The 15,656-nt window shown below is 53.5% G+C and overlaps 1 long non-coding RNA gene across 1 annotated transcript; it reads left to right on the top strand.

The window, feature by feature from the left end:
- The first annotated feature begins 335 nt into the window (after window positions 1-335).
- Window positions 336-2,881, top strand: LOC132249201 (uncharacterized). The gene is made up of 2 exons (XR_009460590.1): window positions 336-408; window positions 2,210-2,881. It is a non-coding gene; the product is annotated as an uncharacterized LOC132249201 (long non-coding RNA).
- Window positions 2,882-15,656: the final 12,775 nt, after the last annotated feature.

Below are 15,656 nucleotides of genomic sequence, written 5' to 3'. Positions count from 1 at the left end.
GAAAATGGTGTAATTTTAGAGTGAAATGGGAGTTTTATGTGACTTGTGTGTTGTGCAACCTGTGGAAAATTGTGTGGTGATTGGGTAAATGTCAGGAAATATGGTTATTGTGTGTGAGGTGAATGGTGTGGGGATTTGGAAACCTTTTTTTGAGGGCACGTGATGGTTTTTGCATAGAAAACTGGTCATTTTGTGTGGTGACTGGAGACCTCTCCATGGGGATGCGCTGGGCCGGCCCGTACGGGTCGTCTTGTCCACGGCTCTGCGGTCGACGGTGCGCGCGATTTCGCTCGCATGAAAGTGTCTAACGTGGGTCTGCCGCTCTCGCAGGCGCCTCCTCGTGCCCCGTCCTGGAGCCGGCAGTGACAGAAGCAGGACTTGGAAACATCCAAGGCTCCATGGGTGAAAGTGAGTACCTTTACTGGTCCCAGTTACCCAGCTCTACTGGCCCCAGTTATCCCCCCCACTTCACTGGTCCCAGTTACCCCCACCTTTACTCGTCCCAGATACTGTGCTAGACTGGTCCCAGTTACTCCCACCTTTACTGGTCCCACTTATCCCCCCCACCCCCTTGGTGGTCCTACTTACTCAGCTATACTTGTGTTTCTGCCTTTGACACACTCAGTGGGCAGATCGCACCAGCAGTTGCCTAGGCTTCTGCCTGGATGCACATCATCCACGTGCCCTGCTCCTACGGTAACACCGCTGGTGACTGCCATTGTTGCTTCTAACTGCTGGGAGCACCCTCCAAAAGTAATGACCTGCCCCTTGGCTCGCAGGATCCTAGGGGCCAGACTCCACAGACAGAGACGACCCGAGCAGGGTGGGGGCCCGGAGCAAATCAGCCTGTGCAGGGCCGTGCCCACAGATGCAAGGAAGCTAGCAGGAGATTCGGTGGCGGGGTGGGTGTGGTGCTTAATGGCTGGACGTGAAGCCAGCGGCACTGCCACTCCACTCCACTCCACAGAAATAATGCTGCAACCTCACTTTCTATAAAAGTCGTACTGTGTTGCAGTGGCAGTGCCGCCCCACTCAGTGTGCCACTCCACCCGGCTCCGCAGGGACCCCAGAGCATGGGGCCTGGGGTGGTAACTTCAATTTGGCCCCCGCTAGGTCTGGCCCTGCACACAGACTTAGTATTCTCCCTCCCTGTGCCTGGGTGAGGTGTTGAGCACTTTGATCTCTGCAAGCTGCCGGTTTTGTTAGCCACTCATCCTTGTTTCCAAAACCCAGCCCTTGTGAACCTGTCCTACCTGACAGCCTCTGGCAGCCTCTCCTGGTCTCCCCCACTGCCAGATCTGCCACCAGCTTCCTTGTGTCTAGGGGTGAGCCTGTGCACAGGCTGATTTGCTCCGGGCCCCGCACCCTGCTCTGGTCGTCTCTGGTTGCTGAAGAGTGGGGAGAATGCGTCCTTGCCCCCCCCCCCCCCCCCCCCCCCGGCTTTCGGCTTTTCTCAGCTTGAAGCTGCTTATCTGTTTCCGTTCCCTGTTTCCCTCCTCCTCTCCCTCTGCTGCCACTGTCTCCTCAATGTGCTGGATGTGGGTGTAAGCCCGGTCTGTGGGCCACACAGGCAGTTCTGAGGATCTGCAGCCACCCTGGTCCCAGTTCCCCCCAACTGTTACTGGTCCCAGTTACCCTGTTTTCCTGTCCCAGCTATCCCCCCCCTTTACTGGTCCTAATTACTAAGCTCTACTGGTCCCAGTTACCCCCACCTTTAGTGATCCCAATTACCCAGCTCTACTGGCCCCAGTTATATCCCCCCTTAACTTGTCCCAATTACCCAGCTGTACTGGTCCCAGTTACACCCCCCACTTCACTGGTCCCAATTACCCCTACCTTTCCTCATCTTAATTACCCTGCTAGACTGGTCCCAGTTACCTTCACCTTTACTGGTCCCATGTACCCTGCTAGGCTGGTCCAACTCACCCCCCCTTTCCTGGTCCCAGTTACCCAGCTATACTGGCCCCAGTTACCTCCACCCTATACTGGTTAAAATTTCTTTGTAGTTTTTCCTGTTTCCCTGAGAGACATTTCTCATGCTTAAGTCAGCTGGGAGCTGTGAAACCAAGTCCTGAGACCGTGGTGGGCACGCAGGTGTCATCTTACCATCATCGGTGTTGGGGTTAACATTGTGAATATTGTATCTTGCGTGACACTGTCTGATGTGGGCGTCCGAGGCTTTTCCTTGTGCACTTGTCCTTCAAACCAGCTTATCGTCGAGGAGGTGCAATGTGACAATCGGCACCAGAAGTCATGGGGTAGAAGGGTCTTTGACACGTGGCACATCTGCAACCAGGTCTCTGTGCGGACTGTTCAGAAATGGGCATTTGGGGCCTGCACCAGTCTCCTGGAAACAGCTGAGCCAGCCCTTGCAGCAGGTAAGTGCGGGTTCCTGCCTTCGACACACTTGGGGAACACAATATTCCAGCATTTGCCTTGGTTTCTGACTGGATGTACATCATTCGCTTGGGCAGATCCATAGGTACCGCCTCCGGTGGCTATGGCTCTCGCCTCCAAACTACTGGCAGTGTCTTCCAAAAGCCACAGCATGCCCCGGGGCTAGGCCTCTACCAGTTGGCCAGATGCACAGACTTGCTGTTGTACCTCTCTGTGCTTGGACTGGCGTTGAGCACGTGGACCTCTGCCAGCTTCAGCACTCTACCTTGTTGCCCTCATGTGGTCAGCAGCATAAGCCTGTGACCCTAATGAACCTGTCAGCCCCTGAAGGCCATTGCCCAAACCCCTCATCTCATTGCAGTCTGCATTGGGGCTGCACCAGTATTTCCCCATTGCAGTTGGAGAGTTGCAGCGGGGGTGGAGACAATGCAGAAATGATGCTGCAACCTGACCTTCTATAAAAGTCTTACTCTGTTGCAGTAGGGCCATGATTCCAGATTCAGGCATATACATATTTAAAGGTGTGATTCAGGAGGTTAAAAGGTAACCTGCAGCTGATGGGTATTGGCAAACACCTGTGTCCTGGTTGGTAGAAGTCTGTCAACACTACAACTCCTTTTCAAGCACATACATGTAGCCACGGGACCACTGGACTGAAGTCTGGCTGTGTTTGGAATGACTGCATGCTGCCGTGGGGCTTTAATGAGCTATAGAAGAGATTGGAAAGGAAATAACTCAGGTGGCTATTTCCTCCTGCCAGCAGACTGTTGTGTAACCTAACCCAGCACACCAGCTGCTCTCCTGGAAACTGTGGTTGAAACTGTCACAACTCAAAGTTGTGATTTGTTGTTTGTGTGCGCTTCGGCATCGCTAAATTATTCTTCCCGCTAAATTGCAGCTTCTTTGCGCGGTAGAGCTGTCTGCTGCAGAGGAGAGCTCTGGTGCAACGAAGTATTTCCCACCAGATTTGTAGCTTTCTTTGCATGGTGCATTTCTTATTGCATTTGAGAAGTGCTCAGTGCAAAGAGTTCCCGCCATTTGTATTCAGATTTGCGCCACATTATTGGCCAATTCCGAGTAAAGGCACACGTGGTGGCTAGCTATTGGCTTGCTAGCCGTACAAAAGGCTTGGGTGGTTTCCGCCCAAGCCAGAGAGAGAGGAAAACTGGAGAGAGAGAGAACTCGCCAGGAGGAGGAGACTTCGCACTGTGTAAAGATCTCTAAGCGATGTGGACCCTTACGGACCCAACGCGCCTCTCTTAAGAAGGCAACAGAGGTCTAAATAGCCTTTGGCCTCCCCCCGTCGCCGAGCACAATCCTAGACGTATCCCTTTCCTATAAACCCAAGCCGGATCCACGGAGCCTTAACAACTCCATGGTAGAGGGAACCGAACCAAACCCGCGGAGCTTTAACAACTCCGGGGAAGATAAGTACTGTACAAACCCATGGAGATTCAGCCACTCCGGAGGGAACCGAACCCACGGAGCCTTAACAACTCCGGGGGGAATCCACGGAGCCTCGATAACTCCGGGGAAAAGAGCTGACGTCGTAATCCTCCAACAGGGATTCAAGCAGAGCTGTGCCTGGAAAGCTGTCCAGCCTACACCACTACCATCTTTTGGTGTAAGTAAGCAATCTTTTAATCAACCACTACGTGCCCATAATCAATTCTAGTTCGCCGCGGTCTTCTCCGGCCCCGTGTGCCCAGGCTGCTGGCCACAGCCCGTGTGCGCAAAGACGGGCCCTGGCTCGCCCCCGGTCTGCCCGCACAGAAACTAGACGCAACCTACTTCCAAGAGAAAACTGTCAGAAAGCAGGTGGGGGACTGCAATATTGGAGCACAGATAAAGCATTTTTTTTTGAGAGAGAAACCACTTCCGTTCTGAGTTTCAAGTCCTTACGCTTCAGGGAAGTTTACAAAGTGGGTTCAGAGGCCTGGCCTGGGGACAAAACTGAATTAGCTTGCTAGACTAAAGAACCACAGGCTGAACACAGACCTTAACTTTGGTCCATTGTTATGTAGGTGATTTTCCCCAGTCTCTATACTGTGCTGGTGATACCAGTCCTCTTGAATGGGCTTGCTCTTCCACTTACCTTTCTTCGTCATTTCACCTGCCAGCTCCCTAATAACGTCTCTCCTATGCTATGTATCTTCATAGTGGAGGTCAGTGCGGGCCCTCATGCTGTGCTCTAAGCTCCCGCTGTCAGCTGTTTGTGAGGGACCTAGGGATGGTGACATTATCCCCCGAAGCATGCCTTTCTCTTTCCCAGCTCCACTGTCAGTGGTGGGTTTAGGAATTCATTTAGACATGGGGGCACAGACGGTGAGGTGCAGCATCTCATTGAAAACAACCCGCATTTTTCTCCAGGAAAAATACACTGGAAGCTTTATTAACATGTTGAGGGGAGGGCTCGGGCTGTATCATTTAGGATAAGCTTGAAGCAACAACTAAGACAGTGTCAGTGGAAGGAGTTGAAAGCCATGCGCAGGCTGTGAAGCAGGATCTGCAGGCCCAGGTACAGCACAGGCTGCAGACCCGCACACGCAGGCCAGCTCCAGAGCACCAAGACCGCGAGAAGAAGAGCGGGCCCCTTGCAGCGGCAGCAGGAGCAGTCAGGGGTCCGGGCGATGGGCTGAACCACGACACGCGGGGCTGCAGCATTGCACCAGCAGAAACGCAGCTACCACAGCCGGGCAGGTGGTTTGACACGGTGCAACACGACTAGCAGTGGGGGCCGAGGGCCCAGGTCTGGACCTGCCTCTCCCGACCGCTGCTGCAGCACACGCCATGGCCCACACAAGCCCTTATCCGGGTCGCGGGAGGCGGGATCTCAGCCCCGGGAGGCTGCCGGGCTCCAGGCCTGACAGGAAAGACGGGCTCCCTCCGGGCGGGTGGGGCTGGAGTCCCGCGGGCGCGAGCTCCGGCTCCGCGAGGAAGAGTTGTGAAGGGAAGAGGCTCGGACCTGGCTGGGGCCTGGGGGACCGCCCCGGGGGTGGCCGGGGGCACGAGGCGAGGTGGAACACGCGGGATGGCGGGGGGGAGGGGCGCGGCTTGGGGGCGGGCCGGAAGTACGTGGCCTGGGCTCTGCCAAGGATCCCCCGGGCGCATCCGGTCAGCTCGGATAGGTGCGCCGGGGTGGGAACAAAGCAGAGCAGCAGGGGGGACGGGGAACGAGGTGGAAATGGAAAATATCGTCGCGCGGGGCAGGATGCGGCACAAGGGATCGTGGCGGCTTTTGGGGAGCACAGATTGCAGTGCTCCGGGAGGGAGGAGGGAATGCCCGTGTGCGGGTGCAGGAGACCTGTGATTGCCCGGAGCGCCCCATGCTGCTCTGCCCAGGAGCAGGCGCAGTGATAGCCGATCGCCCTCTCAACAGCCGCGGACGCGTCCTTGCTTTGCCCGCTGAAGGGCAAAGCTGATGCACCGGCTCTTCCCAAGTGCGCATGCGTGTTCCTGGCCGTTCATAGCTGTTTTCACGGCTCAAGTGGGAGCCTGCACTGGATGGCGTACACACCCTGGGTCTCTATCAATCATGCTTTTACGCTGTGACCGCTCTCGCACAGCAGCGCTGAGCCGTGAGTTGCTGTGCGTGGCCGCTGGGAGAGAGCGGCGGAGCGTCGATCCTTGCTCCTTCCCTGAGTGTTGGCCGCACAGTGGCCTGTAGTGCTTATTCCAAATGCACATACGTACTTTCGGCATTCCTCGAGTCGTCAGTCGCCGTAACCATCCTCTCATCGATGATCGGCGCTGTGCCAACGTCCACTGATTCGCCGGACGCATGCACAAATCGGTTATATCGATGTTCGAAAGGTTGTGACTGCAGCGCATGCGCACTGAGGGACATCGATTGACTCGGTGACCAGCTGATCAGGCTCTGAGCGGCAGACGCATGCGTACATCCGTTGCCCCTTGATGGGCAAACCCTATGCGACACCTCTCCCGAAGTGCGAATGCGTCTTTGTTGTCTCTTTCCATGTTTTGTCTCGTGACTGCGATCAGCAGCTCACGGTCCTACGCATGTGTACTTGCGGATTTGGGAAACGATGTGTCGCCTGTTCCTAAATACGCAAGTGTGGTCAAGAACTTTCATCGATGTGTTCGTCACGCGACTGGGAGCCTGCCCTGTATAGCACACGCGTACTGGTCCTCCCCCAGTGTCAATACGTATGCTTCATTCTCAATGCACATACGTATAGACACTTGCGCCCTGATAGTTTCGGCAGTTGACTTGTCGTCACTTCCTCTGTAACCGTGGAAACTGATCCATGACTCTGGCAGTGTCCGGTCCGCTAATTCTGAGGACGCATGCGCCAATCCTGAATATCGGTGATCGATATTTGTCGACTGCACCATATGCGCACGCGCAAGTTCCATTTATATCGATGAGTTTGGTGTTCAGGTGAGCAGCTAATTTACCGGCGCATGAGTATTTGCTTTGCCCATTGAAGGGAAACGCGTTGGCCCGCTTGTTCCGAAGTGCGCATGAATATGCATGACAGCTCATCGATATTTTCGTCGCGCAACTGAGAGCCTCAGCTCTACAGCGCATGTTCACTGGGTCTTTGCCCGTGATTGCTTAACGTGGCGGCCGCTGTCGTGCACAGGGGTACCGCGTCCACGGTGGCTGCGGCTTCGGGCCCGGGATGAGAGGGGAGGAGGTGTCCGTGCCCTTCCCCCGAGTATTGACTTGGCGTGTGGAGGACGCGACTGTAATGCTTATTGCGGTGCACACTGAGAACCGCGCCTCGATTTGTGTCGCTGCTCGTCCTGCCCTCAGTGCCTGTGTAACCCGGGAAACCATCAATGATTTCGACAGGAGGAAACAGTCCCTTCCTAGGACACGAGCGCATCCGGCTTCAAGAGTCCTCCGGCCGCATGCCTACTTGCCTCGTCCGTTGAGCAAACGTTATGCGTCGTTTTGGTCACCCTGTAGTGCGCATGCGCACTGAGTCATCACTAGGCCCCGGGGTGGCTTCGGCCGCGCCCCGCCAGTGACGATAGAGGGGACATCCCTGCCTCTCCCCCTAGGATTGTCCCCATGTGTCTGTGGGGGGGGGGGGGGGGCTTCTAGCCCTTCTTTCCGACACGCATGCGCACTACGTGCCAAACTCGTCGATTCTGTTCCGCGCATGCGTGCATCGATCCTTTTGGCTTCCTTGCCAGCTCCACCGCCAGTGGTGGGTTTAGGAATTCATTTAGACATGGGGGCACAGACGGTGAGGTGCAGCATCTCATTGAAAACAACCCGCATTTTTCTCCAGGAAAAATACACTGGAAGCTTTATTAACATGGGGGGAGGGCTCGGGCTGTATCATTTAGGATAAGCTTGAAGCAACAACTAAGACAGTGTCAGTGGAAGGAGTTGAAAGCCATGCGCAGGCTGTGAAGCAGGATCTGCAGGTCCAGGCACAGCACAGGCCGCAGACCCGCACACGCAGGCCAGCTCCAGAGCATCAAGACCGTGAGAAGAAGAGCGGGCCCCTTGCAGCAGCAGCAGGAGCAGTCAGGGGTCCGGGCGAGGGGCTGAACCACGACACCCGGGGCTGCAGCATTGCCCCAGCAGAAATGCAGCTACCCCAGCCGGGCAGGTGGTTTGACACAGTGCAACACGACTAGCAGCGGGGGCCGAGGTGACCACAGCCCTCCTTGCACCCGTCGACCGGGGATTTTTTTTGTTGTTGTTGTTGGGGTTTTTTTGTTTTTTGGGGAATGCGATTTTTTTTTTTTGAGGAAAGCTGGTCATTGTGGATGGTGATTTCATAGACATTAGGGCTGGAAGGGACCTCGGAAGATCATTGAGTCCAGCCCCCCCGCCCAAAGGGCAGGAAGTCAGCTGGGGTCATAGGATCCCAGCAAGATAAGCATCCAGTTTCATCTTGAAGGTGTTCAATGAAGGCGCTTGAACCACCTCCGGCGGCAGGCTGTTCCAGACCTTGGGGGCTCGGACAGTAAAGAAATTCTTTCTTATGTCCAGCCTGAAACGATCTTGTAGTAGTTTGTGACCATTCGTCCTCGTCATCCCTTGGGGCACTCTGGTGAACAAACGTTCCCCCAGATACTGGTGGTCACCCCTGATAAACTTGTAGGTGGCCATCAGATCACCCCTGAGCCTGCACTTTTCCAGGCTAAAGAGCCCCAGGGCTCTCAGCCTGTCGTCGTAGGGTCTGCTTCCCTGACCCCTGATCATGCACGTGGCTCTTCTCTGGACTCTCTCAAGCTTCTCCACATCCTTTTTGAATTGTGGAGCCCAAAACTGGACGCAGTACTCCAGCTGCGGCCTCACTAAGGCCGAGTACAGGGGGAGAATGACGTCCCGGGATTTGCTTGAGAAGCATCTATGGATGCAAGCCAGCGTTTTGGTCGCTTTACTAGCCGCAGCATCGCATTGCAGGCTCATGTTCATCTTGTGGTCAATGATGACCCCCAAGTCTCTTTCTTCCATAGTGCTAGCCAACATAGCAGTGCCGAGCCTATAAGGATGCTGCGGGTTTTTCTTCCCAAGGTGGAGAACCTTGCATTTATCGGCATTGAACACCATCAGATTTTCATCCGCCCACTTGCTGAGCCTGTCCAGGTCAGCCTGGATCACCCGCCTGTCTTCTGGCGTGGATGCTTTGCCCCAAAGTTTGGTGTCATCGGCGAACTTGGCCAGTCCGCTTCTGACTCCAGTGTCCACATCGTTAATGAAGATGTTGAACAGTATGGGTCCAAAGACAGAGCCCTGGGGGACCCCACTGGTCACAGGACACCACGATGAGTGACTTCCATCAATTACTACCCTCTGGGTCCGACCCCGGAGCCAATTTTCCAGCCAGTGGATCGTGGGGGACCCAAGGCGACAATTGGCCAGTTTCTCCAAGAGACGATCATGGGACACCAGATCGAAGGCTTTTTTGAAGTCAAGATATATGACATCAATCTCATCTCCCTTGTCCAGGTGATAGGTCACCTGGTCGTAGAAGGAAATGAGATTGGTCAAGCAAGACCTACCCGCAACAAACCCGTGCTGGCTATCCCTTAAGATGTTGGCGTATAGGGCCTTTTTTGGGAATATGGTAATCTTGTGTGGAGAACTGGTGGTTTGGGAACTGTTAGTGGAAATGGGTAGGTTTTTCTGTGTGGAAAATGGTGTGGTTGTCTTAGCGTGATCTGGGAACTTTTTTGTGCAACTGTTTTGTGGGGCTGGTGGAGAAGCGTGCGGCGATCGGGTAAGTAGGGGAATACGGTCGTATTGTTGTGGGGGGTTGAGAAATCTTTTTTGTAGCAATATGTGTAGACAACTGATGATACTTGTGTGGTGATTTGGGAACTTTAAATTGAAATGTGCTTTGTTTGGCCCGTGAGGTCCCCTTATCCCCTGTGGTGCGGTTAAGGATGCGTGTGTTTTTCACTCACGTGAAACAGTCTAACGCGGGTCTGCCCTTTCTCGCAGGCTCCTCCTCGTGCCCCCGTCCTTGGAGCCCGCGTGTCAGCGAGGAGCCGCAGCGTAACAGATGCGGCGCTTCGAGCAGAAGGGCCCTGTCGTATCTGCAAGGGTCACTCCGGGCACTCAGACAGGTGTGCGGGGCCTGCACTGGTCCCTTGGAAACAGCCGAGGCCCCACGGGTGACAGGTGAGTACGTGTTTATGCCTTTGACAGTCTCAGCGGACAGAACACACCAGCAGTTACCTAGGCTTCTACCTGGAGGCTCGTCATTCCCGTGTCCTGCTCCAACGGTAACGCCTCCAGCGCCTGCAGCTCTTGCTTCTAACTGCTGGTAGCAGGGGTGACTGGTGCCTCCTGAGTTTGGGACGGGCACAATTTGTTGGCAGGCCATGGGGTATGCCAAAAGTTTCATATCTACTATACTTGTGTGTTGTGGCTTAGTGCCCGCCCGCCCCCCGCCACCCACCCATATCACGCTGCCGGCATACACAGCGAGAAAACTGCCTCGTCCTGAGCAGTGCTGAGTTGGGGCCCAATCCCAGGCGGGGAACAGGCCACTCTCTGCCCCGCCTACCAGTCGCCTGTGGCTGGTAGCACCCTCCAAAAGCGATCATCTGCCTGTTGGCTCACAGAATAATGAGGCCCAGACGCCCCAGGCTTTGTATTCTCCCTCCCTGTGCCCCAATCAGGTTTTGAGCACTTTGCTCTCTGCAAATTTAGGCCCTTGTTTGTCACTCATCCTTATTGCCCAACACCCAGGGATAGGCTTGGGGTTTGGGTTAGGGTTAGCGGTCACAGAATATGACTTTGCATTTTGGGTTGTTGTTTGACTCCTAAGTATAATCATTAAGGAGACAATTTCCCAGATATTGCTTTCGAGAGTATAAATGGGGGAGGAATATGTCCATTTTTAAAAATCTTTTAGCTACTAGCAGTAAGTTTAAGCCAAGATTTCCTTGGCTGATGTCAGCATATCCAGTGAGTGCTGCATTTCTGGCCCTTGCTGCTTGGCACTGGAATCGCTTGCAGTTTAGACGGTGACCGTCCTTTACACAGTTTGAGCTGTACACGATGGAAACCTTCACATAGAGGGATTTTTACTAAGTGATACACATTATCAAGAACCAGGTACTGTTGAGTCTTTTGAGAGACAAGACTACAGCCCTTTTTTGTGGTTGGGAGTTTTTTTACAAGGTTAGAGACAGAATTTTGGGGAAGTTGGAATTCCTTTACTGATTACGAGGGATCCTGGTTTTCTCAGATAACAAAAATAAAACGCAGAATCTCTGATGAAAAACCCCAACATCCATGTTTTTTCTGTGATTTAAAATGAAGTGCCAGTATGTATGTAGGTATGAGTTGAACACTATGTTTTATTGATGTCTTTACAATTTTAAAGTGTTTTGAATCCTACTAGTGCCTCAATCTGTAGAATAAAAAAAATGTGAATACCTATACATTTTGGCGTTTGATTTGGGGGTTTTTAGCATGGAATATCAGAGCTGCTCCTGCTCCCTTTGTTCACCAGGATGTGGGTCCAGGAGCTGGTGTCCACCCACACGTGGCTTTGTGGCACTGAGCAGTCCTGATATGCTCTTGCCCTGGCCATCCCCTTGCCCCTCCCTTGCCAGCCACACCCCCCTTGGCACCGCTGGGGCGCTTCATAGATTCACATAAGTTAAGGGCTGGAAGGGACCTTGGATGTCTTTGGGTCCAGCCCTGCTGCTGTAAGGCAGGCAAGACTGCTGCGGTCTGCGTGCCGTGAGGTGCACATCCAGTCTGAGTGGAGTCTGTTCCAGACTCTGGACACACGAACCGTAAAGTTTTTCCTTGTGTCTCCTCCCGGCTGAACAGTCTCATGTTCTTCAGCCTCTCTTTGTATTGTCTGTTCTCCAGACCCCTGATCATTTGGACTCTTTCCAGCTTCTCGACATCTCTCCTGGAAGTGTGGTGCCCAGAACTGAACACAGTCCTCCAGGTGCGGCCTCACCAATGCTGAGTTGAGCGGGAGGGTGACATCCTCAGTCTTGCTTGTGATGCATCAGTTGATGCATGCCAGAGTGTTTTTCACTTTGCCAGCCACAGGATTGCATTGGTGGCTCATGTTCATTTTGTGGTTGATCATAACCCCTGGATCTTTTTCAGTTCTGGTGAATGGAAAACCTGGATCCCTGCTGATTACCCCTTTTGTATATGAAGTGAAGTCACAATGACATTCCCTAGTGATACTTCAGTCCCTCTTAGCAGGTAAAAGATTACAACACCCCAGGTCGGATAAAGAGGCAAGAGACAGGACGATAACCTGCCCTTACATTGATTACACCTCAAAGCATGAGAACAGGCACATTTTTTCTATACCTGCCTTGCGACCTGCCAAAGGACAGATACAGAGTCTCACCTCTACCATGTGGGGGGGATGCAGGAGGGAGGAGGAAGCTAACAGCAGGTCATCTCCACTTTGCAAAGGTCTTTGTACAGCTTCCCTTTATTTACATGTAATATTTATATGTGGGTTTGTATAATCAGTACTAGCCACTTGCCCATCAAGAATGGCAGGGGGGAGAGGGGGCTCGGATGGAGTGCTGCCACCTAACGCCCCATGCTGCCACTGTTCCGCCTCTTGCAGGGAGCCGGGTGGGGACCTTGGCTCCCTCACCCTCTGTCCAGTCCTCGGCTTTGGAATCATGGTGGTGCTCCCCCACACGTGGCGCGCGCTCTTTCTGTCAGCCAATCCGAGCATGAATAAAGTGTTATGGACAGACAGACAGGCGTAGGTTTTTATAATATTAGAATTCTGATAGGTGTCACACAGCTGTCTCAGTGAAAGCTTGGGAATGAGAGTGAACCTGTTTTCCTGTGGACTTGGAAGATGCCATTTATCTGGAGCCTCTGTCCCTGGGGAAAAATACAACTCTGAGATGGAGGAGCACTGCTCATTAGGGGTGTGCAAAGTGGGCCTGATCCGATTTGGATTCGGCCGTAATTGGGGACAGTGATTTGATTCATTGATTCAGATTGCTGTCCCTGATTCAATTTGGCCGAATCTGAAGATTTGATGCTGATTCGGACATAGGAAAAACTTTTAAAGCTGTGTCTATATACCTCAAGGTACCAATGTGGCTTGTGAACACTGCAATGCTGGGGTGCATGGAGTTGGGGGGGGGTGGCCCTCCACGTGCTTAGCAACGAACCTGGAAGTAGACAGGAAGTACTTCTGGGTCATCTGGAGGATGTGCAAGGGCCCCCCTGTGCTCCCCTGGCTTGACGATCGGCCATGGGGGGACCAGGGTGCTGTTCCCCGCCTCCGAGACCCATGACTTATACATGTCATGCATAAGTCAGGCTTCTGCTAGGTCTGTAGTTTGAAAGAGTCCATGTGGCCTGTCAGCCATTGGCTGTATCTACAGCCTGAGGGAGGAATCACCCTGCAACCCCCTCCCTCTCGCCACCCCTGCCTCCTGTTACCTAGATTACAGATAACCTTGTGGGTAGGCTGCTGATAAGAGAGGCAGAAGTAAGTCTATAGCCCCACCTTTTGTTTGCACCTTGAAACGGGAGAACAAACCTTTATTTCAAAGTCTACCTGCCTATCCACAACCACACAACATAGGTGTTCACTTACATTGGCTGGGGAGACTCAGGAGGTGGGAGGAGGGTGGTACACAGATTGGCAGCAAGTTTTCTTGCATTTGCTGAGTTCTCCAAATTTCCCTTCAGCCTATGCCAATATTTATAGATACTCATTGAGTTACATCAGTTGCTACCACTACTACTACTTAATGATAAAGCTATAATGTTGCTTATGTGGATTATTTAATGTTTAGACTTTTCTTAGCTCCTTTTAGGCCTGGTGCTTTGTTTAATTATTTGATGGTTTCCTTTACTTGGTGACCAACTTAGTTGTCACATGTGCAAAGGTTCATGCTGCAGTCACACAGAATAAGGCTTTGGGCCTTCTGTTTGCAGCACTTCTCCAGCTTAGCCTAGATGCCTTGAAAATGGCTCAGGCTGGCAGCAGAGTTATCTTACCCTCCTTATCTGTGGTTAACGGATTGATGGTTAACAGTGTGAGCGTTTTTCTTCGGGTGAAAGTGTCTGATGTGGATCTGCCCTTTCTCACAGGCTAGTCCTTGTGCACTTGTCCTTGGAACCAGCTTATGGGTGAGGAGGTTCAGCGTGACAATAGCACCTAAAGGCCTGGGGTTGAAGGGCCCCTGACAGCTGTCATGTCTGCAACAGGTCCCTGTGTGGGCTGCTGAGAAACAGGCCTTTTTCCTGTGCCCAGCACCACAGGGCCTGTGACCTAATGTTTCTGTCAGCCTCTGACTCCCACTTCTCCCGGAGGCCTCCCATGAAACCCCTTGTTCCATCACAGTTTGCAGCATGGCTCCACCACTATTTCCCAGCTGCAAGGGGAGAGTTGCAAGGCCGGTGGCGAAGAGCTTTCCTTGCTCCTACGCTCTTTATTTCTCTCAGCTTGAAGCTGTTTGTCTGTCCCAGTGCTTCTTTTCTGTCCTTCCGCTTCCATAGCCACCGTCTCCTCGATATGCTGGGAGGTGGTCTGAGGGGGTGCACATGGACCCCCAGGAAGGACTGTTTGGTTCTGGGCTGATGCTGCAACCTCTCTAGAGACCACCTTGTGAAACGCCAAATTTTAGTTTTGTAAAGAGAAAAATAAATGAAAAACCTGTTGTTCAGGAAGCACCACAGGACAACAGTTCAGTTCCAGGGGAGAGTTTGGGATTTCTCCTGTAAAATAGTATAATAGTGAAAATGGGGTTGAAGTGATAGTGTTATTCATTGTGTACTTATTCTGAAAAACTTGAACCTGCACAGAGATGTATCCAATAAGGGTATGTATGTATGTATAATACACACCATAATTAACACAGTGATCCTGTTACTATCTTTCTCTCTGACTCTTGTCTCTATACAGGGGAATAGTGATATAGACATTCACCTGTCATACTTGTGTATAATCATGTACGGGTGTCTGAGGTTAATACAGATAGAATAGGTATCCTGTGCAGCCATACTTTGTGTGAAGAAAGACCCGGCTCAGTGCTGCCCTCCTGTGGTTCAGTCAGTCCGCGGCGGAGCTGTGTCGAGGGCTCGGGGCTGCCCTCCTGTGGTCCCGTCGGGGCATTGCCGCAGCACGTGAAGGCGGAGAATAAGCCCTGCTCAGAGCCGCCCTCCTGTGGCCGCGCCGGGCATTGCTGGGCAGGCACCCAACCCGGCTCCGCGCTGCCCGCCTGGGGCTGGAGCGGGCCTTGGAGCCCGGAGATACGGCGAGGGAGCTATGCGGGTCGGTGCCGCCCTCCTGTGCTGCAAACGTAATCGCATCCAGGCGAAAGCCAGAGAAAACAAAACGGAGCTCAGTGCCGCGCTCCTGTGGTGACAACCGGGCGTTGCAGCGTGGAGGTACTGCAGATAACCAAGCGGCTCCGAGCGGCCGTGCTGCGGTGCGCCCGGGGCCCTGTAAATCGGATTTCAGGCCGCGGAAATAAAGGCCGCTCCGCGCTGCCCGCCTGGAGCCCGGAGATGAGGGCCGGGAACAAACCCGGTTTCGCGCTGCTCGGGGCGGACACACGATTCCGGGCACAGGGATCCCGGCCCGTCGGAGCGCGGCAGGCCCGGTTCGGCGTCTCGCGTTTCCGTTGGCCACTTGCAGGAGTGCGGCGATTGGCTGACAGGGCTGTGTGGGCGGGGTCAGGCCTAAGCCGGCTGTGTTCTTCCCTCTGATTAGCCGCTGCCGAAGGAGGCGGGTTCCCGCCTTCTCCGCAGTCTGATTGGCTACAATGGATTAGTGAGAGGGGTGGCGATTGGTCCG

Source organism: Alligator mississippiensis, chromosome 3, assembly GCF_030867095.1.
Source record: "Alligator mississippiensis isolate rAllMis1 chromosome 3, rAllMis1, whole genome shotgun sequence".
Lineage (NCBI taxonomy): Eukaryota > Metazoa > Chordata > Crocodylia > Alligatoridae > Alligator > Alligator mississippiensis.
The sequence above is the reverse complement of the archived record's forward strand: the minus strand, read 5'-3'. Positions and strand labels throughout refer to the sequence as shown.